The sequence below is a fragment of the Peromyscus eremicus genome, chromosome 10, assembly GCF_949786415.1.
Source record: "Peromyscus eremicus chromosome 10, PerEre_H2_v1, whole genome shotgun sequence".
Lineage (NCBI taxonomy): Eukaryota > Metazoa > Chordata > Mammalia > Rodentia > Cricetidae > Peromyscus > Peromyscus eremicus.
Window position 1 is genome coordinate 67,161,346 of NC_081426.1, and position 15,957 is coordinate 67,177,302.

The 15,957-nt window shown below is 43.1% G+C and overlaps 1 pseudogene; it reads left to right on the forward strand.

Moving 5' to 3' along the window:
• Positions 1–7,863: 7,863 nt before the first annotated feature.
• Positions 7,864–15,686, forward strand: LOC131920414 (sterol O-acyltransferase 1-like; annotated as a pseudogene).
• Positions 15,687–15,957: the final 271 nt, after the last annotated feature.

The following is a 15,957-nucleotide window of genomic DNA, read 5'->3' on the forward strand; positions in this document are numbered from 1 at the left end:
AATTTCCTGTCTCTATTTTCATGTTACATATGTTCTACTCTCTGCCTCCCTTAAGACTCCTCTGCTGCCAACCCATCATAGCACCTCCCCAGCTTCCAGGTTTCAACAGACACTCCAAGTTGAACATAGAAATCTACATTTCAAAGCTCTGACTCACGTATGAGAGAAGACATGCTTGTCTTCCTGGGCAGGTGTTACTTTACTTTGCAAATTTTCCAGTCCCGTCCATTTTCCTGCAAATTTCCTAACTTCATTTATCTTCACAAGTAAAACAACTCCGTTGTGTATTATGTACCAAGTTTTTATTATCCGTTCATCAGTAAATGGACAACCTCGGCTGATTCTATTTCCTAGCTGTTGTGAATCTGAGTGTGCAAATGTCCCTGTTGATTGGATGTGGTGTCCTTTAGGTACACTTCCAGGAATGGTACGACAGAGTCATAGGATAGCTCTTGCTCCAGCTTCTAAGGGAATGTCCAGACTGCTTTTCAAGGAGCTGCACTAGTTCACACCTTCACCAACAGGGTGTGAAGGCTTCCCTTTCCCCACATGTTGTCAGCACTTGGCATCCATTGTTTTTTATTAGAGTAAGAAGGATTCTCAAAGTAGCATTAATTTGCATTTCCCTGATGCCCAGGGAAGTTGAACGTTTTTGTATCACTAGCCATTTGTGGTTCTTTGGAGAACTCTCTCTTCAGATCCACAGTTTATATTCTAGACACTATTCTTCGGTAGATGCTAGAGCGAAGATTTTCTCCCATTCTGTGGGCTGCTTCTTCAGTCACTTGACTGTTTCACACTCTGTAAGAAAGGGTTTGTTCTTTTTTTTTAGGTTCATGAGGTCCCACCTGTTGAGGTCCCAGGTATCGTTGCCCTTTTTAACTGAGTGACCAGAGTCTTAGTCAAAGGGTTTTGGTATTTTGGTCACATCAATAGGAAACTAACTGCTATACGTCATTAGCATGCATGGGTTACAAGACTGGGCATAACCTTGTCCCCATGCACAGTGCATTAGGCAAGGTCTCACAACAAGCCGTATATGTAGCATGAATCTTAGAAGGTCTTATTAATCAAAAACAAACCCAGAACCTGATGTTGGGGTTAATGCTGAAAGATCAGAAAACCAGGACCAGCCACAGCTAACCTCACCTCTCCAGTTCCTCAGCTGATCTTGTTTCCTCACACTGGAAGCCTCATCCGAATGGATCTCAGCTGAACTGCTGCCAAAAGCCTAAAAGCTTTAAAAGGCTCTAGTTCCTGGTCCTCACACCCTATATACCTTTCTGCTTCCTGCCATCACTTCCTGGGATTAAAGGTGTGTGTCTCCATGTCTTGCTGTTTCCAGTGTGGCTTTGAACTCACAGAGATCCAGACGGATCTCTGCCTCCAGAATGCTAAGATTAAAGGTGTGTGTGCCACCATTTTCTGGCCTCTATATCTAGTGGCTGTTCTGTTCTCTGACCCCAGATAAGTTTATTAGGGTGCACAATATTTTGGGGAACACAATATCACCACACCTCTATGCTAGTATTACAGAGGCTATGTTGAAACTGTTTTCCCGAGCCCTGTCTTCAGGCACAGCTACACTCGGGCTCCGGGGACAGACTTGGAGCCAGTGTCTCCTTACTGGTCTTGCTGACTCTGCCTGTGACAGCGTCTGTTCTACTGAAAAGGGGCAGATTATGGTCCCAGCGATGCAATCCTTTCTCTAAGCATGGAGACTGTGAATAGAAGACACTAAAATGTTATAGTCTACCGTAGACTGTGCAAGGAAATTCCCTTGATGAAAACCGTGTCCTCTGTCACTTGTCCAGCTGGAATTGTCGTTGCTTTACTGCATAAGAGCAGATGAGGAGGCAATGAAATGCTGCTCCATTTGGCAGATGCGATTATTCCATCGACTCTCAGTACTTTCTTTGGTCTTTATTTGTTTGGGGTAAATTTAAATCACATAAACAAAACCTTCTCTCTCTGGGATATTTCAGCGTGTGTTTTCTCTTTCTAAGGCACTAAATGCGAGACTAGCCCTGAGTAGCCAAATAAACCCTTCCATGGAGATGTCTCAATCAATGTGCCCCCCCAAATATCTCACAGGTGGCAATTATTTATTTAGTTGCTATATGGGGCTAAACTATTGGTAACCTTCTCAAATGGGATAAAGGGGAGATTATGACAAGCAGGTGTTATCTAACCTCTCTTCCTGTTTGTTGTTGTTGATGTGGAGGTGCGGTCTCAATAGAAATCCAAGATTCTCCTGTTTCTGCCTCCTGAGGGCTGAGTTGCAGGCATGCATCACGACATTTCCATCTTGTTTTGTTTGGGGACAGGATCTTACTATACTTCTGAGTGTGGCCTGGAACTCATTATGTGGCTTAAACTGGCCTCAGGTTATCCTTGATCCTGTCTGAGCCTGTGAGTGCTGAGATTTTTGGCATGAACCACCAGGCCCTGTTTTCCATTTTTATTTCTTACAGCAGGTTAATGGTACAATCCAACCCAATCTGAACACAGATGGATTCTCAAGTTTCATGTGATATTGAAAAAATGTGAAAGTTTCCATTTTATCCAAGCTGCAAGTTACAACTATGAACTTGATTAGCTGACAAGAGGTTACACCTACCCCTCAATATCACCAAGGCACAAAAATCACAGCAATTCAGTTTAAAGATCTAATTAGCTGCCGTTCAACTTTAGACTGAGGTAACATGCCATTCCATAAAATAGAATGACTGATCCAATAGACTAACCCTGGGATCTTGGTGTCATAGACCGAAAGAGACTGGAAGAAAACAGAAACAAAATACAGAAAGTGACTCGGTCATTTGAAAGTCTTCCTTGTAGGGCAGGCAGGAAGACAGAACAATAGAAAGATAACTGGTGAACATCATCAGGTCACTTCCAGTTTGTTTTTGGAAGGATTAAAGCAAAAGGAACTTCAGTATCTTGTCAGCTGACACTGGTCTGTTTGGGAATTTGGCATCTCTGTCTAAACCCGATTCTTCAGGTCACGTCAACAGCTTAGTTCCAGCTTGCTGACTTGGTATCATGGCATGGATGAATCTTTTTTTAATCATATTTTATTTTTTGAGACAAGGTCTCATAGCCTAGGCTGGCCTGGAACTCACTATATACATCACGCTGTCTTTATATCTTCCTTCAACGGTCTCCCCAATGCTGGAACAACAGAATGAACCAGCACTCCTGGATTCCATTTCTATTTTCAGCCTGGTCTGGGTAGGGGAAGGGCTAATGCAGAACCCTAGTTCAAAACAATAGCTTCCTGTACTTTTTTATGCATTTATATATGATTTATTTTTAAAGCAATTTCTTTACGTTAATCTATACGGCATTTGTATGAATTTATAAATATTTGTATATAATTTTTATCTAACAGTATGATAACCACAGATAACAGAAGGAAAGCAGAGAGAAAGAGGAGAGAAAGATCACTTGAGGTCACAACACTCAACACAGCTCCCATACCTCATGACCATTTCTCAGGTCACGTGACTCTCTCATGGAAAGACTGATTAATTCAACTTGGATGTCAGGCTCTTCCTTCGTGGTCATCTTCAGTAAAAATGCCCTGTCATCTTCATGTTAGAAAGATTCACAAGGGCAGCCCAAATCCTTGACATATGAACTTGACATAAGAAATGAAAGGTTTCAGCTTTGCAAGATAATTTCAAATTTTATCTAGAAGAAAACACAGTCTACAGGGCCATCTGGAATGTCGGGAAACCTAGCCATTCTGTCAGTCATCAAGGCATGAAACAGCGCACAGGAAGTTCTTTAGATTGCTACCCTTAGGTGCCTTTTCCAGCAATTTCTGTGGAACAACAGTAGCAACCACTAGAAACAAATGAATACAATCTCTGGAAATCCACGCAACCTCAGAGTCCATCTGAGGCATCAGATTGCTCTCAACTGTCTCCTTGAGCTTGACTTCTTGGCTTCACAAGTTAGGCTTAGGGTCAGTACACACTTGCTTCTTTTATGTTTTTAATATTACTACAACGATTATTAAAACCTGGAGATACACATGCTAGACGAGGCACTCCACCACTGAACTCTGTGCCCAGGTACCCTTTTAGGGCCCTCATTCAGCTGCTCAAGAGCATTTGGATCAAGATGGCACTGGAAGGAAGTTTCATCAAGAACTGCTCAATAGGAAAGAATTACATTCGCAAGTTCAAATACCATACGCTGATCCCAAATAATGAATTTTAGTCCCACCCACCCTAGCTATTATTGTCCTCTCTAAATCCTATAGGCTTGGACACACTAGGAGCTAACAACGTACAGACAATGAATGGATTTCATCTCCAGCCAGGGGGAACCAGAATTTCATCAGTGTTAACTAATGGATAATATAATAATAATTTCTATTTCAACAACTATCCCACAACGATAAATAAAAGGTGCCTTGTGTTGCTTACCTGTCAGACCTTTTTTCTTGTTATTATTTTGCTTTTGTTTTTTGAGACAGGGTTTCTCTGTGTAACAGCCCTAGCTGTTTGAGGCTGGCCTCAAACTCACAGAGATGCTCCCATCTCTGTCTCCTCAGTGCTGTGATTAACGGCGTTGGCCACCATACCCCGACTTACTATTTTCTCCCTTTTAAAAGAATTTTTGTTTGGTTTCCATTTCTTCTTCACAGGCCATAACCTGTTTCTCCCCCAGCCATTTAGTTTCTAAATTTACTTAAAGTTAGGTTCACCCTTTTTTATAGTCATGGTTTGTCTTGAGAGACTCCTTCTTCCAGGCAACTGGTGGTTCCTGTCATGTGCATTGCATTAGTGATTGATTTCAAGTTTCTTGAGACCAGATTCTGTGCCTTTTTAACATAGTGTTTGTAGCCCATAAAATATAGATGCTTGAGCTCATGGGCAGATGGGTGGGTGGATAAGTAGAAAATAATGTTACAACATTTGAACTTGACATATAAAATGAAAAGTTCAAAAACATAGCAAGGTCAAGATCAATCCCAGAGCATCGAGATGGTAGCTGAGAGACAATATAAGCAGATCTCTTAGGAAACTAAAAACCAACGTAAGTGATGAGAAGTTTCCAACCCATCCTCTTCTAAGGGAGAGAACTAAAATTATATGTGCTTTTTCTTTCTTCCTTCCTTTCTTTCTTTCTTTCTTTCTTTTTTTTTTTTTTGAAAGTTTTCCGTTGGGGAAATGAGTTTGCCTTCTGAACATGTTTGGAATATATGAGTTGTCCGTCTCCCTTATTTGCTATTTATTGAGATAGATTATGCTTAGAGTCATTAGGAAAGTAATTTTCTCTTGATTTTTCAAGAGAATCCCAGCTGCGACCTGACTTTGGCAACAGAGAATGCAGGTTGCCAGCAAGAGCCGAATTGGATTTGGGTTGTATTTTTTAAGGGGGGCTGTTATCCTTCTCCCATTTTCAAGGACAAATTCAAATATCTTCTTTCCTCTTGCCCGAGACAGTTTCTCTGATGGGAAACTCTGCTAGAATAGAGATATTTTTGAGGTGTTTAAAAAAAAAATCCAATTGACAAATAGTTTTGAAGAATCCACTTTCGAGACCAAAATATCCAATTCAGCTCTGAGCCCTTATACCTGTAGATACTGAATTAGTCCTTTGATCTCTCACTCAAGAACATTCCATGAGTGGGGCTGAGTCATTATGCAAATCAGATGCTGCCAATTAAGTCCCTTGGTTAAAAATGACCAGTTTTTTAGTAGAATTTAATCTCTTGAACCTTGTCATTATACAAACACCAGGCAGCGTGATCCAATGGCTCAAACTGGAAAACATGCCCCTTGCTGCTGCTATTACTGCCACTGAATGGGCACTTAGCTCTGAAGTAATGATGATAAATTTCAATGTGTTAATACAAATGATGAGCCTTCTGTATCAAAGTAATTTGGAAGCAAGAGAAAGAAATTATTATGGAATAAACCTCGGCACATACATTTGCATTTTGACCAAAGAGTTGTCTTCCTGGGGGACTTGAAGATAACATTAACTGGTCTTCTTCACTTGAGTTTACCTTGTGGAATCAACTAATAGACCCAGGATATAAAGTTCTAACATAGCTCACAAAGTAAGTATTTACTCACCACAGAAATGTAAACATGATGATATTTATACTTAGAATTTTCTCTTGCAATATTTAGTATAAGTCAAAGAAAACTAGCACATGTGTGGTAGTTTGAAAGAAAATGGCCCCTGAAGGGAGTGGCACTATTAGGAGGTGTGGCTTTGTTGGAGGAAGTATGTCACTGTGGAGGTGGGCTTTGAAGTCTCATATATGCTCAAGCCACACCCAGTGTCTCAGACCACTTAGTGTTGCCTGTGAGTCAAGATGTAAGGACTCTCAGCTCCTTCTCTAGCCTGCATGCTGCCTTGCTTCCTGCCATGATGATAATGGACTATAAACCTCTAACTGTAAGCAAGCCACCACAATGAAATGTTTTTCTTTATAAGAGTAGCCGTGGTCATGGTGTCTCTTCACAGCAGTAGAAATCCCAACTAAGACAACATGCTAAAGGCTTTTAGACAGACAAACACATATTGAGAAAGACTGGAAGGGAACTGGCCAAGTGGAAGCAGTTACATTGAGCTGGTAGGACTATGGATACATTTTATGAATGGGTATAACAGCTTACTTGTGCTATTGGCCTAGAGTTTGATTGATGGAGTTGAAAGTACTCTGGGAATTTGCTTTTGTTTTTGTTTCCTTCTCAAATGGCTGACTGTTTGCAGAAGTTGTTTTGAGTCTTTATTAAGACCTGCAGGGAAAGAAGAAAGCATATAAGTGTAAGTGCATGCAGTCCTATCTTATAAAGCTGTCCTTCCACCCACTGTCTAGTTAACTTGCTGGAAAATGTTGCTAGCCAACAAAAGAGCTTCTAGCTACAAGTAAATCCGTTGTCCTGTTCTTTGTTACTGCCTCTACATTCATAAGACAAGATGATAAGTTAAATAGAATGTGAAGAAGCCATAACGTTGAGTTCCTTGGGAGCAGTAGAGAAGGGAAGACATCTCCCAAGGGTACTTAGGAGATGAGACAATCAGTTTTGAGTTGTAGGTCAGTCTCTCGGCAGGTCTTAGCCCTAGTGTCCTTGCTTGTCCAATGGCGATAATGGTCTTAGACCCAGAGGATGGGTGGGAAATGCTCTCCAAGGACTGGTTGTTGTTGACAGTGTCCTGCAGACCACTGAGTCTTGTTTTATTGCTGTTTTCTTTGTGAACCACAAATAAAACCCCAGATCCCATGTCCCAGAGCAGATCCCACCACCACATCTGATCTCCTGTCTTGTGTAGCTCATTCCAGCATGTTTCCCAGATGAGAAGGGTGGAGTATCTCATCTTCCCTAACGTTTCCCCGACCCTGGCTTTTACTGATATGGATCTACAAGCAACCAGAGACCCCTAAAGCTGCCCAGAGAAGTTCTCTCAGTACTCATGATGCTCACTGAAGCCAGAGAGACCAACCAAAGATACTAAGTCTTTCCAGTCAGAGTTCTTCACAGGCACTAGACTGACCTCTCTTGCAATCTTGTTCCATCCACTAGGACATCTCTGGGGGACCTTTAGTTGAATGTCACCTCTGGAAGACAGAAAGCCACATGCAGCATTCTAAAGTCTTAATGAATTTGGCAGGCTCTTGAAACAAGTTAGAGAGAAGGGCAGAAACAGCAGCTTGTGACGTATTTGACCTCTTTATGGTTTGTCTTTTTAATTCACCAATATTTTCCCTTATGCATTTTGATGTGGTTTATTAGTTGTTCACAGTAGAAAATAAGGATCAAAGTGAATCTACCAGTGACAGAGGACAATGGAAGTGACAGTGAAGGACTCCATGAGGAACTAGGAGGTAGGATGTATGATGGCCGGAAGTGTGATGTTGGACTAAAGGAACAGCGAGGTACAAAGGAGGCCCCACAGAACATGAGACCCGCTTAAGGAAGGGTTATATGCGAGAGCCAGAGAATATGTTTAAAGGCAGAAAGGGAACAAAGAGAATGAACAATGGAATATATTTTTGGTTGAGAACTGCGATTAATTTTTTTTTTTTTTGAGATCAAGGTTAGTAATATTAAATCCATGATGGGGCTTGTTGGGCTGAGGGTGTGGAGAAGAGCTAAAATTCTTATTGTCCCTCTGAGACGTAGACAAAACAGACTCCCTTTCTGGCTGTGTAAAAGCCTGTGGTATTAGTCACACCATCACACAGCTTGATTGTAATTCTGAAACATGGGGCACACCATGAGTAGGAGCAAACCAGTGGGGGCTGAGAGGTGCAAACCCACTTCACTGTTCTTCTAGTTGTGGTTAGATGAAAGATGTTCTTGAGGTGGAGACCTTGAAGTGGACAGTGTGGAGTAATTGCTGGTTCTGGAGAATGACAGACCTCTCTCTGTGAGATGTAGAGAAAGCCAACGTCCTAGGTAGTAAAAAGCCCAGCATAGAATAGATGACAGCTCACAAAAGCTGCCCTCCTTGAGCTCCCTGACCAACGGGCAGGCTGTTCCACTGAAGAGTTGCCTGTGACCCTGCACTTTTTAATTGTTTATACACCCTCCAGAAAGGGTGTGTGTGTGTGTGTGTGTGTGTGTGTGTGTGTGTGTGTGTGTGTGTGTCTTGTGAGTCTCCTAAATTTTGTGAACTTCCTGAGCCTCGCAAGTTTCCTAAGCTTTCTGAGTCTTAGGAGCCTTGCTTGCTCTTCCCTCCAGGAAGAAATGTTCCAACCCAGGTGAAATGGCTGTATCCTGGCTATGATGGGTTTTGAATAAGATCATTTATTAAAACCAATTCCTCTTTCTTCTCTTTTGTTTGATTACCAGGAAGTTAAAGCAACCTCATCACAGAATGTGTTTCTCGGGACAGCACTGGTCTGGTCAAAGGCCACCTTCCTTCTTTGGAGAGCAGCCACCCACCACAGCAATGTGACTTAGGGCATCGGGAACAGAAGGAGAGAGCCACCGGACTCTATTGTCCTGTGAGTGAGCACTCTCCAGACCTCCCTGAAGCAATCTGACTGAGTGAAAAGGACAGTTTGTGCTCTGTGAAAACCTTGGGCCTCGGAGGAGCTTCCCTGTAGTTCCTGTTGACAGAAGGATGTACTCTCCTCTCCCAGCCCCTCTGAGCTCTTCATCAGTGAGACTTGCCAGCCTCGTGTGCATTGAGAATTGTCGCTGCCAACTCTGCCTTTCACAGATGTAGCTTTCGGAAAGAACCTGAGACCATTCTCAGGGAACCATGGAAAGAGGCGGCATTGGGCCAGGAATTTTTTTTTTCCCCTCCCAAGTGCGGTATTTACCGAAGCAGCTGCAACACTTCCTTCCCCATGAGCAGACTGCACACTCACTGCCTCTGTTCTTCGAACTGGGAAAGGCCTCTCCCAGGGGTAATCTGCAATTCTAGGTGGATTTCTTCAAATTCCCAAAGCCTAAAGCCTACAAAAATACAAGTCACTGATGAAGTCACTTCAAACCCAAATGGCACCCAGCTACAGTGATTTTAGCCCTAGTCAGGCTCCTCGCCATGTCAGGCTGTTGAGTGCGTAGACTCTATCTCCACTTCAGGTGGAGTAGGGCTGAGTTCTAAGGACCTGAGGGGCTTGGGTAGAGGGGGAAGCAATTGAGATCCTAGTGGTCATTTGCATTTGTGAAGCCCCTGTGGCCTTGTCCTGAGCATCGCCATATTCCTAACAGATACTACAGAGTGATTGTAACCTCCATTCTGCAGCAGCTTAAAGGGAGGCCAGGGGAAGTTACACTGGTCACTAGAAGCCCCAAGTGGAGAAAGAGCCTAACTCGGGGCACAGCCCGACCCTTCTCTAACCCCCTCCCGCTCCTCCCCCACCCCCCACTCCCACCCTGCCGTTCCAGGACAGTCAAAGAAACCAGCATGCTTGGTTCAGCAAATTTCATCTTCCCTTGTAAGTTCTAGACCTATATGGCCCTGCAGGCATTTTTGTAGCTTCTGAAAATATTCATGATTCTTTTTACACTTTATACCGGGGCCCAGAAGGCCTCAGCTTGCCTTAGAGTTGATGGACAGCATGTTGGCAGCAGATAACCACCTGTGGATGACATTTTAAACTTCCAGATGTTGAGACGCATTATAATGGGTTTCTTGAGAGAAGGTTATTTTGTTATTTATTTATTTATTTTCTCTCTTGTTTGTCTTTGTGTTCTCAGTCCCCAGGATGGTGTCTGGTCATTAAGTATGTGTGACTAACCCGTCCTTTCAAGTCACACAAGTGGACTAAATTAAAACACAGGAGGGAAAAGCTAGATCATTTGTGTCCAAAGAATGCAGGGGACAGTTACTCATTAGAAGATAAGATTATTTATTACCTCTTATATAATCTTTTAATTCTTTTCACCCTGAGACTTTAATTACCAATGAGCAAATGCTTCTCTGAGTATTTGGACATAATTCCTATGTCACAGTCAGATAATCGGACTTGTAAAATTTAACAAGAATGACTACAAGCTTGTAAACAAACTTGGTTAAATAAAGCAAACGGTTCATAGCTAACAGGCCTTCTTGCATGAAAAAGAAATATTTTTGGTAACTGATCATTTCAGAGTCCTTCTTCTATTCTATTCATTCCATTCTTCAAGAAAGTATAAAAACAAATGTTCATTTTTATGAGTCAAAACTGGGACGTGTACAAATAAGAGGTTTTCAATGATGCATGAAAATTATATCAGAATTTGTTTTAAATGTCGAGGCAATTGTGGGTATAATTACAGAGTGTGAGGTTCAACGCCCTCTTGCTCATTAATATCTATAAACCCTCTAATGGATGTTCGTCATATTCCTTGGGAATCAAATTTGGCAGGTCAGACTCAAGAATCATTTCCCCTGCTTGTCAAATAGATAACAGTTTCCAAAGCAGATCAATATCTAACTCAATGGCAATGCTTGAAGTCTCAAGGCCCACTCAAAATTCAACACCCAATTTGGTTAGAATGAAGAAAAAATGTTAGTCATGGGTTATATAAAATATGCCACCTGATGCTGACCTCTTTATATACCACTCCCCTCTCTGTCTGAGCAGTTAGGAGGCCTGCTGGCTCTGGGTTCTGTGGCTGGGAACGGGTGAGAACGTGTCTTCTTATATTCCTGTAACTCCTGCATGCTCGTGTGGATCTACCCACGACCACTCTTGGCATTGTTACAAAACTCAGAGTGATTTCTCGGTTTTGCAAATTTTTCAAACTTTGGCTGATTCGCATTTGTAATTCGAAGCTGTAATTAAAATTGTGTGGCTTTGTGCCACTTCCTCTAGAGCATTCTTTTGTGGGTGATCTGCAAATACAAGGGAATGAGTGGGTCTTTCCGAACTCCACAAAGCTAGTTAGTATGGCTCCATGAGAGCAGCTTTGGAAGGGAGGTGCATAGGCTCCAGAGCCCTTGGGCGCCACCTGCCATCTTTGTTTTTACTGTTTTCTGCTGTGACTGTCCCTGTTCCCACCCCCATATAACACCTAATCTGTTCCCGTCTGAAGTGGAATTAGCCGGAGGCGGGGGTGGGGGCGTGTAGAGGGCTTGATCAAGGACCAGAGAGAGATGGTGTGATGAGCAGCCGAGAGTGGACTGGAAATGTGGAACATTGCAGGTCTGTGAAACAAGGCTAGTGTAGAGCTGGGTACGGCAAACAGCCATGTTTGTGTTCACGTTGGTAGCAGCCTTTAGAATAGCAAGGTTCGTTCAAAGCCTGAACTTGAGTCTGCTTGGCACCCAGGGTATTAACTATGGGGACGTAAATAGCGCTGGGTAGAGTTCATTTCTTTTTCGACTTTCCTGTCTATGTTTGAACGGGCAGCAGAGGCATAGTGACTTTGTTTTAAACTTTATTCTGAAAGTGCATTTATTTTAAAAAAAAAACTAAAAATAAAATGGCTATGTGATATATATCTATATATAATTCCAACACTCAGGAGACCAAGGCAGAAGGATTGCCAGTTGAGGCCAGCCTGGGCTACAGAATGAGACCTTAATGCATGCCCCTCCCCCCCAAAAAAAAGCAAAAACAGCTTTCCCCCCCAAGGGTGAGAGCTGCACTATTGAATCTCAATTTAAAATGTTCTAAAGATGTGGCATTGGGGGCGGGCAGGAAGGAGCAGACCTTCAAGATGGAATGAGGTTCAGCAACTGGAGGGGAAATAAGTTCAGGACACTGACCCCCGAGTTTCTAGGCTCAGGTAGCTTGAAAGATGAGGGTGGCATTAATCACAGTAGATGTTAGCATAGTTCTGATTGGGAAACAAATATACAAGGGGATTGCAATTCTAAAAGAAAGAAGACTGTGTAGGGTTTTCCTTAGCATGTAGCTATCTGCAGCTGAGAAAGGAAAACAGGAATGCCAAAAACTAGCAAAAAGGGCTGGAGAGGCGGCTCGGCCGTCAAGATCACTTGATACTCTCACAGAGAACCTGTGTTTGCTTCCCCGGTCCCACATGGCTATAATCCTAGTACCAGGGGATCAATCCCTTCTTCTACCTCCATAGGCACTGTGTGCATGGAGTACAGAGACTCGCCTGCAGGGGAAAGGGCATCTATACATAAAAAAGTAGCTCTTGAACAAATAGGGGGACAGCCCAGTGCATAAAGTGCTGTTGCACAAGTACTAGGTCCTGAGTTCGGATCCCAAGCACCTATGTGAAGCAGAGGTGCCGATCTCAGGGCTGGGGATCACTGGCCAGCCTACCTAGTTGAAGAAATGAGCTTCAAGGTCAGCAAGAGAACCTGTCTCAAAAGCGACGTGGAGGGTAATAAAGGAAGACACCGGCATTGGTCTCTAGTCTCCACATACACCTGCACAGGGTGAGCAAACCCATCCATGCAACACACACACACACACACACACACACACACACACACACACACACACATACACACACACGCACACACGCACGCACGCACGCACGCACGCACCCACGCGCAGGAGAATGACAGGGAGAGAGAAGGACAAATCTGAGGATTCAGGTTTATTTGGATGGGATGGAGCCAGGTATTCGGTGTTTGGTTTTTTTTCTTTCTTATAGTAATAACTTTAATTCTATTGTTCAGTCATAGGGTTACTGAAAAGGCATTTGATTGAATTTCACATTTCTGTAGGTTTTTATTTTTTACTGAGTTTTAAGCTACATATGATGAAGGCTCCCTTCTTAACCTGCTCAGTGAATAATGCTGTATTGATAACTACTTGCGCGCTGTACCCACATCTGTTCGATGTTGCTTGGACTCTCTCTACTAGCACAACTGGAACTCTAGAGCTCTGGTCAGCAAGTCTCCCTCTCTCTTCCCTTTGCTCCAGGCAGCATCATTTTTATTTTCTACATCCAGGAGCTCCAACACCTTCAATACCCTACACCCAGAACCTTGAGGAGTCTGTCTTCCTGCCATCCGCTTATTTTACTAAACACTGTGTCTGGGAGGTTCCTCCATGTCATAGCTTCTGTGGAGATTGTCCTTTTTTCTAAGGCTGAATAATACTTGAGGATATGTAGACACCAGGTTGTCTTTATCTATTCGCTCATTGGCGGGGCACTTAGGCACTTTCTACTGCTTAACTGCTGTGAATAATGCTGATGTTGCAGTGGACGTGAGAATATTGGTCAAGATCCTGGGATCAGTTCTGTAGTATAAATCCCTACAGGTGGGATTATGGAGTATATGGTAGTTTATTTTACCTTTTTTTGAGGATTCTCTATGTAGGTTCCCATGGCAACTACTCCATGTTTAATTCCTTCCACTGTAGTGGGGTATCCACCAGAGAAGACTACTCGGACGCAAATTTAAGCCAACAGAAAGTCTTTATTAGCCAGCCAGCGACTTCACTGGGTGTTAGGGATCCCTATGTAGTCCTGAGCCTTTGTCAGGGTGAACTTTTAAGCACAAAACCACATCGTGGGGTGACACACCTCTGTTAGCAGGAGCAGTTAGCCAGAAGTAGATCTACAGAGGCCAACAAAACAAGGTTAGTACATTTAGAGACTTTTCCAGAACTGCAGACTTCGATGGATTAGGTGTCTGTTTTCATTTTGGCAGGTGGTGCTGTCTATTTGTTGAATTTTATGACTCAAATGGTACTTCCATCATGGGGTCACTTGTGCTAAGGTCTAAGGGCCTACTAAGATTCGGGGGTCCTGTTACGATACCATTGTTAGTGACCCTAATGCCTCTATAGACTCAATTATAGTTTTTTTTCTATAGTAATGTCTGTCCTTAAAAATGCATGCTGGTGTCTAATTGTGGCTTTGATTCACATCTCTCTAATGATTAGGGGTACTGAGTACCTTACTCCTGTTCCTGTTGGCCCTCCGTTTGCCTCATTGACTAACCCCTCATTAGACATGTGATATGTAAATGTCTTTTTGTCCGTCGGTCCTTCCCTCTCTTGCATACCCCTTGAGTTCCCATACAGCTCCACTGTCTAGTTTTGCTTTTGTTGTCTGTATTTTGGTGACATAGCTAAGGAATCACAGGTATCAGGCACTGGCTTAAAGCTGCTCCTGGTGACTATCTGCAGCCACGACTAGCAGCCACCGCTGTAACATCAAACCAGGTCTGATCTAGACAAGAAACAGTTCTCGGTCCAACGGGCCAGCAGCTGACCAGATTTGTCACCGCTTTGGCGTGGTCACCCCTAGTGGGAGGGACATCTTGGGATTTCTGGATGAGACAGGTGTATAATAGGGAGCAGTTTGAAAGAAGAACTTGGCAACAGAGGCAGAGAAATTGAAGGCTTTTTCTTTTCCTGATGGAAGTTGCCAGTTATTTTGATGATTTTTGTGACCAACTATTGCAAAAATCTGTATTGATGGATGAGGGTGTGTGTGTGCTTGTGACTTACTCATTCCTCAGAGAAAAAGAAAAATGACTAGGGGACTAGAGAGGTGGCTCAGTGGTTAAGAGCACTGGCTGCTCTTCCAGAGGTCCTGAGTTCAATTCCCAGCAACCACCTAGTGGCTCATAACCATCTATAATGAGATCCGGTGCCCTCTTCTGGCATGTAGGCATACATGTAGACAGAACACTGTATACATAACAGATAGATAGATAGATAGATAGATAGATAGATAGATAGATAGATAGATCTTTATTAAAATAAAAAGAAAGAAAGAAAAATGACCATAGAGAACCTCCAGGACAAGGGAAAGTGTTATTGGGAGACAATCTCTCAGATGAGCTGTCTTAAGTGGACCACATCAGAACATTAGCACATGTCCAGGGCCCTCTTCATCCTCTTTATTCTCAACACACTTGGCATAGAGATTATACTGATAAAGGAAGCTGCTGCTTGAGTTTATCTCCTGGCCTGTGCTTTTGGCAAACTCCCTACAGTTATTTGGACATGGTGGGCCATACGCCCATCTGCGCTTTCACGTCCTTGTTTCCTGTTCTGACGTTGGGTTCATAGCTACAGTAAGAGTTCTCATCCACGAGTCTACTCTCTTGCCGATGACTTGCTTTCACAGTCTCTCCAGCGTGGCATTCCAGGGTTTGCACCAACATGTGTCATATTGGGTCACACCCTGCCACCAGCTCCCAGGGTCATTGTTCTCCTTGAACGGATTCCTTTGAGAACAAAGTCTTGTTCATTTGTCAGAGAGATGGTACCAAACGCAGCCATGGAGAGCCTTTGCTGGGATTTTATGCTCTGGAAACAGGGTGTTCTATAGAGATGGGTGGATTCCATATCACACCCCACCTACTGCAGGACCTGGACTGTGGTGGTCATGGCTGTTGTACTGTGCTTACAAAGACCCCTTTTGGTTCTTTCTCGAGAAAGTTCAAATCTGCTGCCATGTTAGCTGGCTTCGCTGCGTCAGCTGTAGGGCACGCCCGTGCCCTGGCTGTTTGCTTGAGTAATTTCTATCCTTTGCTCTTCATGCTCCTTTGTTCTCTGCAATGGCTTTTAACTTTCTAGTTGGAAAAGGCTATTTTGGAACA